The following is a 12,875-nucleotide window of genomic DNA, read 5'->3' as shown; positions in this document are numbered from 1 at the left end:
AAAACAAACAACCCCATTAAAAAGTATGCAAAGGACATGAACAGACACTCCTCCAAAGAAAACATACATGCAGCCAAAAAACATGAAAAGAAGCTCAACATCACTGATCATTAGAGAAATGCAAATCAAAACCACAATGAGATACCATCTCATACCAGTCAGAATGGCTATTACTAAAAAGCCAAAAAACAGCAGATGCTGGCAAGGTTTTGGAGAAAAAGGAAAACTTTTTTACTGTTGGTTAGGGTGCAAATTAGTTTAACTGTTGTGGAAAACTGTGGTAATTTCTCAAAGACCTAGAGGCAGAAATACCATTTGACCCAGCAATCCCATTACTGAGTATATACCAAAAAGAATATAAATCATTCTATTACAAAGACACATGCATGCATATGTTCATTGCAGCACTATTCACAGTAACAAAAACATGGAATCAACCTAAATGCTCATCAATAATACTCTGGATAAAGAATATGTATACGTATACACCATGGAATACTATGCAGCCATAGAGAGGAATGAGATCATGTCCTTTGCAGGGACATGGATGAAGCTGAAGGCCATTACCCTTAGCAAACTAATGCAGGAACAGAAAATCAAATACCACATGTTCTCTCTTACAAGTAGGAGCTAAATCATGAGAACACATGAACACATGGACACAAGGGGGTGGGAAACATCACACACTATGTCTGGTCAGAGAATAGGGGCTTGGGGGAGGAGTGAGGGCATAAGGAAGAATAGCTAATGGATGCTGGGCTTAATACCTGGGTGATGGGATTATCTTTAGAGCAAACGAGCATGGCATACTTTTACCTATGAAACAAACTTGCATATCTTTTACATGTCCCCCTGAACATAAAATAAAAGTTGAAAATTTAAAAATAATAATAAGAGACCTTGGGGCTTAATGGAACATTGGTGATAATCTGTCAGTGCTCCTTGTGGCCTGAGATGGCAGTGGCTATGGTGTGAGGCTCCTCTCCCTTTAGAAAAAGGAGAGAAGAGTGGGAAGGGCTGCATCTTGCTCTCTGAGTGTCAGCTCGGACACAATATGATATAACACAATATTATATAACAGGTAGAGTTCTAAGGTTTTTTACTTTAGTCCCTGACTCCTGGATGAAACTTCTGGGCCCACCCAGAGCATGGGGAACCCCACTGCTGTGAAGGGCAAGACAGAGGCCTTGTTTGCCACCTGCTGATTGTGGAGATCCAAGGCCTTAAGCAAACATAGGCAGTAGCCAGAGAGTGGTTACAGCAGGCCTTGGGAAAGACCTAGCACTGCACTGGCTTCAGGTCTGACTCAGAGCAGTCATAGTGGTGGTGGCCACAGGAGTGCCTGTGTCCACCTCCAGCTTTATGTGGCTCAGAACAGAGAGAGAGAAAGATTCCGCATGTTTGGGACAAAGGAAGGGAACACGAGTGTCTGCCTGGTAAACCAGAGAATTCTCCTAGATTTTGTGCAAGACCACCAAGGATGTACCTCTACAAGTCTGCAGTACCACAGAATTACTGGGCTTGGTGTGCCCCATAAAGCAGTTAGAGCTTAGATCTTTCAAATATCTGAAAAGTGTTTCCAAGAAGGATGGCTATAAGTAAATCCAGACAGTGAAGACTACAATAAATACGTAACTCTTCAATGCTCAGACACTGAAGAACATCTCCTAGCATCAACACCATCCAGGAAAAAACATTACCCCAGCAAATGAAATAAGGCATCAGGTATCAATACTGGAGAAACAGAGATATGTGACCTTTCAGACAGAGAATTAAAAATAGCCATGTTGAGAAATTCAGGATAACACAAAGAAGGAAATCAGAATGTTACCAGATAAATTTAACAATGAAATCGAAATAATTCTAAAGAATGGAGCAAAAATTTTGGAGCTAGAAAATACAGTTGGCAAACAAAAGAATGCATAAGAGTCTCTCAAAAGCAGAATTGATCAAGCCAAAGAAAGAATTGTGCGCTTAAAGACAGGTTATTTGAAAATACACAGCCAGAGGAGACAAAAGAAAAAAGAGTAAAAAACAATGAAGCATATATGTAGGATCTAGAAAATAGCCTCAAAAAGCCAAATCTAAGAGTTATTGTCCTTAAATAGGAGGTAGAGAAAGAGATAAGAGTAGATGGTTTATTCAAAGGGGTGATAATAGAGAACTTCCCAAACCTAAGGAAAAATATCAATATCCAAGTACAAAAAAGTTACAGAATACCAAGTAGATTTAACCCAGAAAAAACTACCTCAAGGCATTTAATAATCAGACTCCCCAAGGTCAAGGATGAAGAAAAGATACTAAATGCAGCAGGAGAAGAGAAGCAAGTAACATACAATGGAGCATCAATATGTCTGACGGCAGGCTTTTCAGTGGAAACTTTACAGGCCAGGAGAGACTAGCATGACATATTTCAAGTGTTGAAGGAAAAAATATTTTACCCTAGAATAGAATATCTGGTGAAAATATTCTTCAAACATGAAGGAGTCATAAAGACTTTCCCAGACAAACAAAAAGCTGAAGCATTTTATTGATACCACACCTGCCCTACAGGAAATGCTAAAAGGAGCACTTTAATCAGAAAGAAAAGGACATTAATGAACAATAAGCAATCATCTGAAGTTATAAAGCTCAGTGGTAATAGGAAGTACACAGAAAAACACAGAATATTATAACACTGTAAGTGTGGCGTGTAAACTACTCTTATCCTAAGTGGAAAGACTTAACAATGAACCAATCAAAAAATAAGCATGACAACTTTTCAAGACACAATCCATACAATAAGATATAAATAGAAACAATAAAAAAGTTAAAAAGCAGGGGGATGAAATTTAGGTGTAGAGTTTTTAACAGTTTTCTTTTTGCTTATTTATTTGTGAAAATAGTGTTGTTATCAGGTTAAAATAATGGGTTATGATAGTATTTGAAAGCCTCATGGTAACCTCACACTATGAAACAAGCAATGCATATGCAAAAAAATTAAAGACAGGAAAAAAAATAATTTCACCAAAGACAATCAGGTTCACTAGAAGAAGACAGAAATAAAGAAGGCAGATAATACCACAAAGCAAACAGAAAACAGATAACAAAATGACAAGAGTAAGTGCTTACTTATCAGTAATAACATTGAATGTAAATGGACAAAAATCTCTAATCAAAAGAGATACATTGGCTGAATAGGTGAATAAATAAGATATATTGATCTCATGCCTACAGGAAACACACTTCACCTATAAAGACACACACAGACTGAAAATAAAGAGATAAAAAATGATATTCCATGCCAATGGAGCCAAAAAAGTCAAGAGATGCTATACTTATATCAGACCAAATAGACTTCAAGACAAAAACTATAAGATGAGACAAAAAAAGGTAACTATATAATCATAAAGGGGTCAAGTCAGCAAGCATATATAACAATTTAAAATGTATACTTCCTTTTTTATTATACTTTAAGTTCTGGAATACATGTGCAGAAAATGCAGCTTTGTTACATAGGTATACACGTGACATGGTAGTTTGCTGCACCCATCAACCCATCATCTACATTAGCTATTTCTCCTAATGCTATGCCTGCCCTAGCTCCCTGCCCCTGGGAAGGCTCCAGTGTATGATGTTCCCCTCCCTGTGTCCATGTCTTCTCATTGTTCAACTCCCACTTATGAGTGAGAACATGTGGTGTTTGATTGCCTGTTTCTGTGTTAGTTGGCTGAGAATGATGGTTGCCAGCTTCATCCATGTCCCTTCAAAGGACATGAACTCATCCTTTTTTAATGGCTACATAGTATTCCATCATGTATATGTGCCACATTATTTTTATCCAGCCTATCATTGATGGGTGTTTGGGTTGGTTCCAAGTCTTTGCTATTGTGAACAGTGCTGTAATAAACATACATGTGCATGTTTTAATAGGACAATGATTTAAAATCCTTTGGGTATATATCCACTAATGAGATTGCTGGGTCAAATAGTATTTCTGGTTCTAGATCCTTGAGGAATTGCCACACTGTCTTCCACAATGGTTGAACTAATTTACACTCCCTCCAACCGTGTAAAAGCATTCATATTCCTCCACATCCTCTCCAGCATCTGTTGTTTCCTAACTTTTTAATGATCCCCATTCTAACCGGTGTGAGATGGCATCTCATTGTGGTTTTGATTTGCATTTTTCTAATGACCACTGATGATGAGTGTTTTTTCATATGTTTGTTGGTCACATAAATGACTTCATTTGGGAAGTATCTGTACATATCCTTCTCCAACTTTTTGATGGGTTTTTTTCTTGCAAATTTATTTAAGTTCCTTGTAGATTCTGGATATTAGCCCTTTGTCAGATGGATAGATTGCAAACATTTTCTCCCATACTGTAGGTTGCCTGTTCATTCTGAAGATAGTTTCGTTTGCTGTGCAGAAGTTTTTAGTTCAATTATATCCCATTCGTCAACTTTGGCTTTGGTTGTCATTGCTTTTGGTGTTTTAGTCATGAGGCCTTTGCCCTTGCCTGTATACTGAATGGTATTGCCTAGGTTTTCTTCTAGGGTATTTATGGTTTTAGGTCTTACATTTAAGTCTTTAATCCATCTTGAGTTAATTTTTGTATGAAGTATGTATGAGTTATTTTTGTATGAAGGAAGGGGTCCAGTTTCAGTTTTGGCATCTGACTAGCCAGTTTTCCCAACACCATTTATTAAATAGGGAATCCTTTCCTTGTTACTAGTTTTTGTCAGGTTTGTCAAAGATCAGATGGGTGTAGATGTGTGGTGTTATTTCTGAGGCCTCTGTTCTGTTCCATTGGTCTATATCTCTATTTTGGTACCAGTACCATGCCGTTTTGGTTACTGTAGCCTTGGATTATAGTTTGAAATCAGTGAAATCAGGTAGCGTGATGCCTCCAGCTTTGTTCTTTTTTGCTTAGGATTTTCTTGGCTATACGAGCCTTTTTTGGTTTCATATGAAATTTAAAGTAGTTCTTTCTACTTCTGTGAAGAAGGTCAATGGTAGCTTGATGTGGATAGCATTGAATCTATAAATTACTTTGGGCAGTATGGCCATTTTCACAATGTTGAGTCTTCCTATCCATGAGCATGGAATGTTTTTCCATTTGTTTGTCCTCTCTTAATTCCTTCAGCAGTGGTTTGTAGTTCTGCTTGAACAGGTCCTTCACATCCCTTGTAAGTTTTATTTCTAAGTATTTTATTCTCTTTGTAGCAATTGTGAATGGGAGTTCACTCATGATTTGGCCCTCTGTTTGCCTATTATTGGTGTATATGAATGCTTGTGATTTTTGCACATTGATTTTGTATCCTGAGACTACTGAAATTGCTTATCAGCTTAAGGAGATTTTGGGCTAAGATGATGGGGTTTTCTAAATATATAATCATGTCATCTGCAAACAGAGAAAATTTGACTTCCTCTCTTCCTATTTGAATACCCTTTATTTCTTTCTCTTGCCTGATTTCTCTGGCCAGAACTTCCAATACTATGTTGAATAGGAGTGGTGAGAGAGGTCATCCTTGTCTTGTGCTGGTTTTTAAAGGGAATAATACCAGCGTTTTCCCATTCAGTGTGATATTGGCTGTGGGTTTGTCATAACTAGCTCTTATTATTTTGAGATGCATTCCATGAATACCAAGTTTATTGAGAGTTTTTAGCATGAAGGGGTGTTGATTTTTATTGAAGGCCTTTTCTGCATCTATTGAGATAATCTTGTGGTTTTTGACATTGTTTCTGTTTATGTGATGGATTATGTTTATTGATTGGCGTATGTTGAACCAGACTTGCATCCTAGGGTTGAAACTGACTTGATCATAGTGGATAAGTTTTTTGATGTGCTGCTGAATTTGGTTTGTAAGTATTTTATTAAGAATTTTCTCATTGATGTTCATCATGGATATTGGCCTGAAACTCTTTTTTTTGTTGTTGTGCCTGCCAGGTTTTGTTATCAGGATGATGCTGTCCTCATAAAATGAGTAAACATTTCTATTGTTTGGAATAGTTTCAGAAAGAATGACACCAGTTTCTTTTTGTACTTCTAGTAGAATTCCGCTGTGAATCCATCTGGTCCTGGGCTTTGTTTTAATTAGTAGGCTATTAATTACTGTATCAATTTCAGAACTTGTTATTGGTCCATTCAGGGATTTGGTTTCCTTCTGGTTTAGTCTTGGGAGTGTGTACGTGTCCAGGAATTTATCCATTTTTTCTAGATTATCTAGTTTATTTGCATAGAGGTATTTATAATATTCTCTGATGGTAGTTTGTATGGTAGTTTGTATTTCTGTGGGATCTGTGGTGATATCCCCTTTATCATTTTTTATCTATTTGATTCTTCTCTCTTTTCTTTTTTATTAGTCTGGCTAGCAGTGTATCTATTTTGTTAATCTTTTCAAAAAACCAGCTCCTGGATTCATGAATTTTTTGAAGTGTTTTTGTTTTCCTGTCTCCTTTAGTTCTGCTCTGATCTTAGTTATTTCTTGTCTTCTGCTAGCTTTTTAATTTGTTTGCTCTTGCTTCTCTAGTTCTTTTAATTGTGATGTTAGGGTGTTGATTTTACATCTTTCCCACTTTCTCCTGTGGACACTTAGTGCTATAAATTTACCTCTAAACTCTGCTTTAGCTGTGTCCCAGAGATTCTGGTATGTTGTATCTTTGTTCTCACTGGTTTCAAATAACTTATTTATTTCTGCCTTAATTTCATTATTTACCCTGTAGTCATCCAAGAGCAGGTTGTTCAGTTTTCATGTAGTTGTGTGGTTTTGAGTGAGTTTCTTAATCCTGAGCTCTAATTTTATTGCACTGTGGTCTGAGAGACTGTTTGTTATAATTTCCATTCTTTTGCATTTGCTGAGGATTGGTTTACTTCCAACTATGTGCTCAATTTTAGAATAAATTTGATTTGGTGCTGAGAAAAATGTATATTCTGCTGACTTGGGGTGGAGAGTTCTGTAGATGCCTTGGGTCTACTTGGTCCAGAGCTGAGTTCAAGTCCTGAATATCCTCGTTAATTTTTTGTCTCATTGATCTGTCTCATATTGATGTGAAGTGTGAAATTATCCCACTATTATTGTGTGGGGGTCTAAGTCTCTTTGTAGGTCTCTTAGAACTGAATGTGGGTGCTCCTGTATTGGGTGCATATATATTTAAGATAGTTAGCTCTTCCTGTTGCATTGATCCCTTTACCATTATGTAATGCTCTTCTTTGTTATTTTGATCTTTGTTGGTTTAAAGTCTGTTTTATCAGAGACTAGGACTGTAACCCCTGCTTTCTTTTTTTTTTACTTTCCATTTGTTTTGTAAAACTTCCTCCATCCCTTTATTTTGAGCCTATATGTGTCTTTGCACATGTGATGAGTCTCTTGAATACAGCACACCAATGGGTCTTGACTCCTTCCAATTTGCCGGTCTTTGTCTTTTAATTGAGGCATTTAGCCCATTTACATTTAATGTCTGCACCATAGACCAAATTGATCTAACAGATATTTACAGAACATTTAATCCAAGAGCTGCAGTTTTCACATTCTTTTCCTTAGCACAAGGACATTCTCTAGAATACACAATATGTTAAGACATAAACCAAGTCTTAAAACAATTTAAAAAACTAAAATAATATCAAGCATCTTCTGTTACCACAATGGAGTAAAACTGGAAATTAATAACAAGAGGAGTTTCAGAAACTATACAAATACATGTAATTTAAGCAATATGTTCCTGAATGACCAATGGGTTCATGAAAAAAATTAAGAAGAAAATTTAAAAAAATTTTAAACAAATGATAATAGTAACAAAACATAACTACACCTAAGGGATACAGCAAAAGCAGTAAACAGAAGAAAGTTGATAGCTATAAGTGCCTACCTCAAAAAAGAGAAAAACTTTGTAAATAAACAGTCTAATGATGCATCTCACATAGAACTAGAAAAACAAGAGCAAACCAAAATTAGTAGAAAAAAGAAATAATAAAGATGAGAGCAAAAATAAGTAAAATTGAGATGATGAATCATAAAAAAATTAATAAAATAAAAAGTTGGTTTCTTGAATACTTAAACAAAATTGATGAACCTTTAGCCAGTCTGTGAAAAACAATTAAGAAAATCTAAATAAATAAAATCAGAAATATAAAAAGATATATTAAAACCAATACCACAGAAATTCCAAGGATTATTAATGGCTACTATGAGCAAATACATGCCAATATACTGGTAAATCCAGAAGAAATGAACAAATTTCTAGATACATGCAACCTGTCAAAATTGAATTAGGAAGAAATTCAAAACCTGGAAAGACCAATAACAAGTTATAAGATCAAAGCCATAATAAAAAGCTTCCTAGTAAAGGAAAGCCCAGGACCCAAGGCTTTACTTCTGAATTATACCAAACATTTAAAGAAGAACTACCATCAATCTTACTCAAACTATTCTGCAAAAATGGAGGGATTATTTTCAAACTTATTCTATGAGATTTATACGACCCTGATACCAAAACCAAAAACACTTAAAAAAAAAAAACTACTGACCAATATCTCTGATAAATATTGATGGACATATCCCCAATAAAATCCTAGAAAACCAAATTCAACAATACGTTAGAAAGATCATGCATCATGACCAAGTGGGTTTTATCCCCGATATGCAAGGATGGTTCAACATATGCAAATCAATCAACATAATCCATTATATCGACAGAATGAAGGATAAAAATCTTATGATTATTTCAATTGCTGAAAAAGCATCTGATAAAATTCAATATCCCTTAATAATAAATACCCTCAAAATACTGGGTATATTAGAAACATACCTCAATGTAATATAAGCCATAATGACAGACCCACAGCTAGTATCATACTGAACTGGGAAAAATGAAAACTTTTCCTGCAAGATCTGGAACATGACAAGGATGTCCACTTTCACCACTGTTGTTTAACATAGTACTGGAATTCCTAACTAAACTAATCAGAGAAGAGAAAAAAAAATAAATGGCATCTAAATTGGAAAGGAAGAATTGAAATTGTTCTTCTTTGCTGAAAATATGATCTTATATTTGGAAAAACTTAAAGACTCCACAAGAAAAATACTAGAACTGATAAACAAATTTAGTCAAGTTACAGAATACAAAGTCAACATAGAAAAGTTTGTAGCATTTCTATATGCTGACAGTGAAAAATGTGAAGAAGAATTTAAAAAATTATATTTGTAATAGCCACACATGAAATACATAGAAAATAACCAAGAAAGTGAAAGATCTCTATAATGAAAACTATAAAAGACTAATGAAAGAATTGAAGAAGGCACCAAAAAATGTAAAAATATTCCATGTTCATGGATTGGAAGAATAAATATTGTTGAAATGTCCATATTACCCAAAGCAATCTACAGATTCATTGCAATTCCTATCAAAATACTAATGACGTTCTTCACAGAAATAGAAACAAACAATCCTAAAAATTTTATAAAATCACAAAGGACTCAGAATAGCCAAAGCTATCCTAAGCAAAAAGTACAAAAGTGGAGGAATCATATTACCTGGCTTCAAATTATAGTACGGAGCTGTAGTAACCAAAATAGCATGGTACTGGCAGAAAAACAGACACATAGACGAATGGAACAGAATAGAGAACCCAGAAACATGTCCACACACTTACAGCGAATTCATTTTTGATAAAGATGCCAAAAATATTCACTGGAGAAAAGACATTGTCTTCAATAAATGGTGCTGGGAAAACTGGATATCCATATTCAGAAGAATGAAACTGAACCCCTATCTCTTGCCACAGTCAAAAATCAAATCAAAGTGGATTAAAGACTTATATCTAAGACCTGAAACCATGAAATGAACTACAAGGAAACATTGGGGAAATTTGCCAGGACATTGGTAAGGGCGAAGATTTCTTGAGCAATAACCCACAAGCTCAGGCAACCAAAGCAAACATGGACAAATGGGATTACATCAAGTTAGAAAGCTTCTGCACAGCAAAGAATACAATCAACAAAGTGAAGAGATAATCCAGAGAGTGGAAGAAAATATTTGCAAACTACCCCTCTGAGAAGCGCTTAATAATTGTATAAGGAGTTCAAACAACTTTAGGATAAAATCTAATAATTCAATTTAAATAATGGCCAAAAGACTTGAACAGACATTTCTCAAAAGACATACAAATGGCAAACAAGCATATGAAAAGGTGCTCAAAATCACTGATCGTCAGAGAAATGCAAATCAAAACTACAATGAGATGTCATCTCACCCCAATTAAGATAGTTTGGATCCAAAAGACAAGCAACAACAAGCGCCAGTGAGGATGTGGAGAAAAAGGAAGCCTCATATAATATTGGAAGGAATGTAAATTAGTACAACCATTACAGAGAACAGTTTGGAGGTTCCTCAAAAAACTGCAAATTGAGCTACCATAAGATCTGGCAGTGTCACTGCTGAGTGTTAACTCCCCAAAAAGGGAAATCAGTGCATCAAAGAGATATGTGCACTCCCATGCTTGTTGAAATACTGTTTACAATAGCTAAGATTTGGAAGAAACCTATGTGTATATCAACAGATAAATGGATTTTTAAAAATGTCGTACAAAAACATAATGAAGTACTTTTCAGCCATAAAAAAATGAGACCCTGTCCTTTGCAACAACATGGATGGAACTGGAGATCATTATGTTAAATGAAATGAGTCAGGCACAGAAAGACAAACATTGAATGTTCTCACTTATTTGTAGGGTCTAAAAACCAAAACAATTGAACTCAAAAAAGCTGTGCTTTTTGGAAGGCAGCTTAGACATTGGCATTAGACCAAGTTGACTTAGAATTTGTACTCTAATTCACTAAATGTGTGCGATCCTCAAATACCCACTTGATTTCTCCAGGTCAAATATTCTCATCCATAAGCTAGAAAAATGATACTAATATCCATAGTTATTTTAACCTTATAATAATAGACTTTCAACAAATGTTAATTTCTCTCCTTCCTTCCCTAATGCTCTAGAGATGTAGTTTTGAAAGCTGAGAAATGGCCTTCATCTGCTAGGAAAGGTATGTTTGGGTGTACTAGGTAAGTGGGAAGGGTTCTAGATAGATTTCATGAGATGAGGCAAAAAAAAATATGAATAAAGTAATTTTCTAGATTTTGTGAGAGTTCAGTTGAGTTTGAAAAACTTGTGAATTCAGAGAGACAGTAGCTTACTAATCACAACCCCAGATACTGTCTTCTTAATGGCACCTTTATGACTCTAGATAAGTATCTCGTTCCCTGAAGAGGTAATAATGTATAAAAACCAGGAGTGGCCAAGACCCTGGAATAAGCCTGCTCAAAGAGTACATAACCAACAATACATTGCTTTCTGTGAGCTGTTACAGATAAGCCCTCCAATAATCCTTAGGGATTCATGTTTTATTTCAGATCATGAGTTTTAAATCATTCATCATTTCTCAAAAGACAATTGTGCTATCTCCCTGACCAGTGAGTCACTTACACACTTATAGCTGGTTGACAGCATTTTGTGACTGAAATGTAAGAAATGAATGCTATTTAGAAAGATAAGATAACTTTTATTTTCCCTCTTTAATACTTATGAAGCTTAGCTTGCCAGGGGAAAAAATATTATTTAGGCATCTGTAATTGAATGGAAGATGAAGTTTCTCCATGTTTAATGAGAAGATGCAGTGCAGCCCATGAAGACAGGGTTTATGCTCTGGGCTGCTTATGCCCCAAATTGTTTCATTAATAATAACCAACGTTTGGAAATATCCTCAGGCAAGTGTATGTTGTATGTAACTCACAGAATAGAAGCACATAATAACTCATGTAGTCTCCAAACTTACCTTTAGAAGTTAGAGGAATAACGGGGGCAAGGAAGTTGTTTTTGGCAGGTGAGAGAAAGGCTTTTCTGCCACTGGGAAAATGTTGCTTCTTTTTAGAGAAGAAAAATGTTGCCTCATTTACAATTGTGTAACACTGAAACAGAATTAAATGTGTACTGTACATTTTCTGCCCTAGGGACTTGTTTTTTTAAAGGTAAGCGTTGAAATGCACAGCATTAGAAATACGCAAAATAAACTTTTCAATTTTGATTTTATTTAATATGCTGTATTTAAATATTCATGACTTTAAAACAAATGCAAATATATACAAAATAAAAAACTATAAACTGCTGGCAGGCTGACATTGGACTAGTAATAGCAATATCCTACCCATTTAATTTATTCGATCATTTCATCCTCAAAATAACTCTATAAGGTGAATATGATTCTGTGTTTTAAATATGAAGAGATTCAAGATTAGTAAGGCAAATTAACTTTCCCACATCAAAAATCACCAGAGACTAAGGAAGAATTCAAACTCACCCTCTTAACATAAATATATTGTGTGTATATATAGATGTATATATATATATACATAGCAGATATAGATGTAATATTTATTGCAAATACATTGAAACAAATATACATTCTTCTATGATATACTATTGATTTTTGTTCCCTAAATTTCATTTTCTCCACCTTAATTACACTCTTTCAAGTGGCGAAATAAAGCAGACATACTATCAATAGGAACATCTTGCATTTGTGGCCAAGTAGATATGAAAGCTATTTTAAAGAACAGAATTAAAAATACTTGGTATGTACATTTTTAATGCTTGGATTTGTTCCAGTCAATTTGAAGAATGGCTAAAGGTAAGCTTGTATTAACTAAAAATAATTTTACTTTAAGTAATTCAATTTAGCTCTATGTTTGTTTCTTCTAAACAAAATCTGATCTCTATTTACCATCAAATAGACTAGTAGATTAGCTAGATTATGAAATTTATATATGAGCAAATCAGTCCTTTCTTACCCCGTATTGTTCTGATTTTAGTATTTTTTCATGAGTGTATATATGTATAT

Source organism: Hylobates moloch, unplaced genomic scaffold (genome assembly GCF_009828535.3).
Source record: "Hylobates moloch isolate HMO894 unplaced genomic scaffold, HMol_V3 SCAFFOLD_2, whole genome shotgun sequence".
Taxonomy (NCBI): Eukaryota; Metazoa; Chordata; class Mammalia; order Primates; family Hylobatidae; genus Hylobates; species Hylobates moloch.
The sequence above is the reverse complement of the archived record's forward strand: the minus strand, read 5'-3'. Positions refer to the sequence as shown.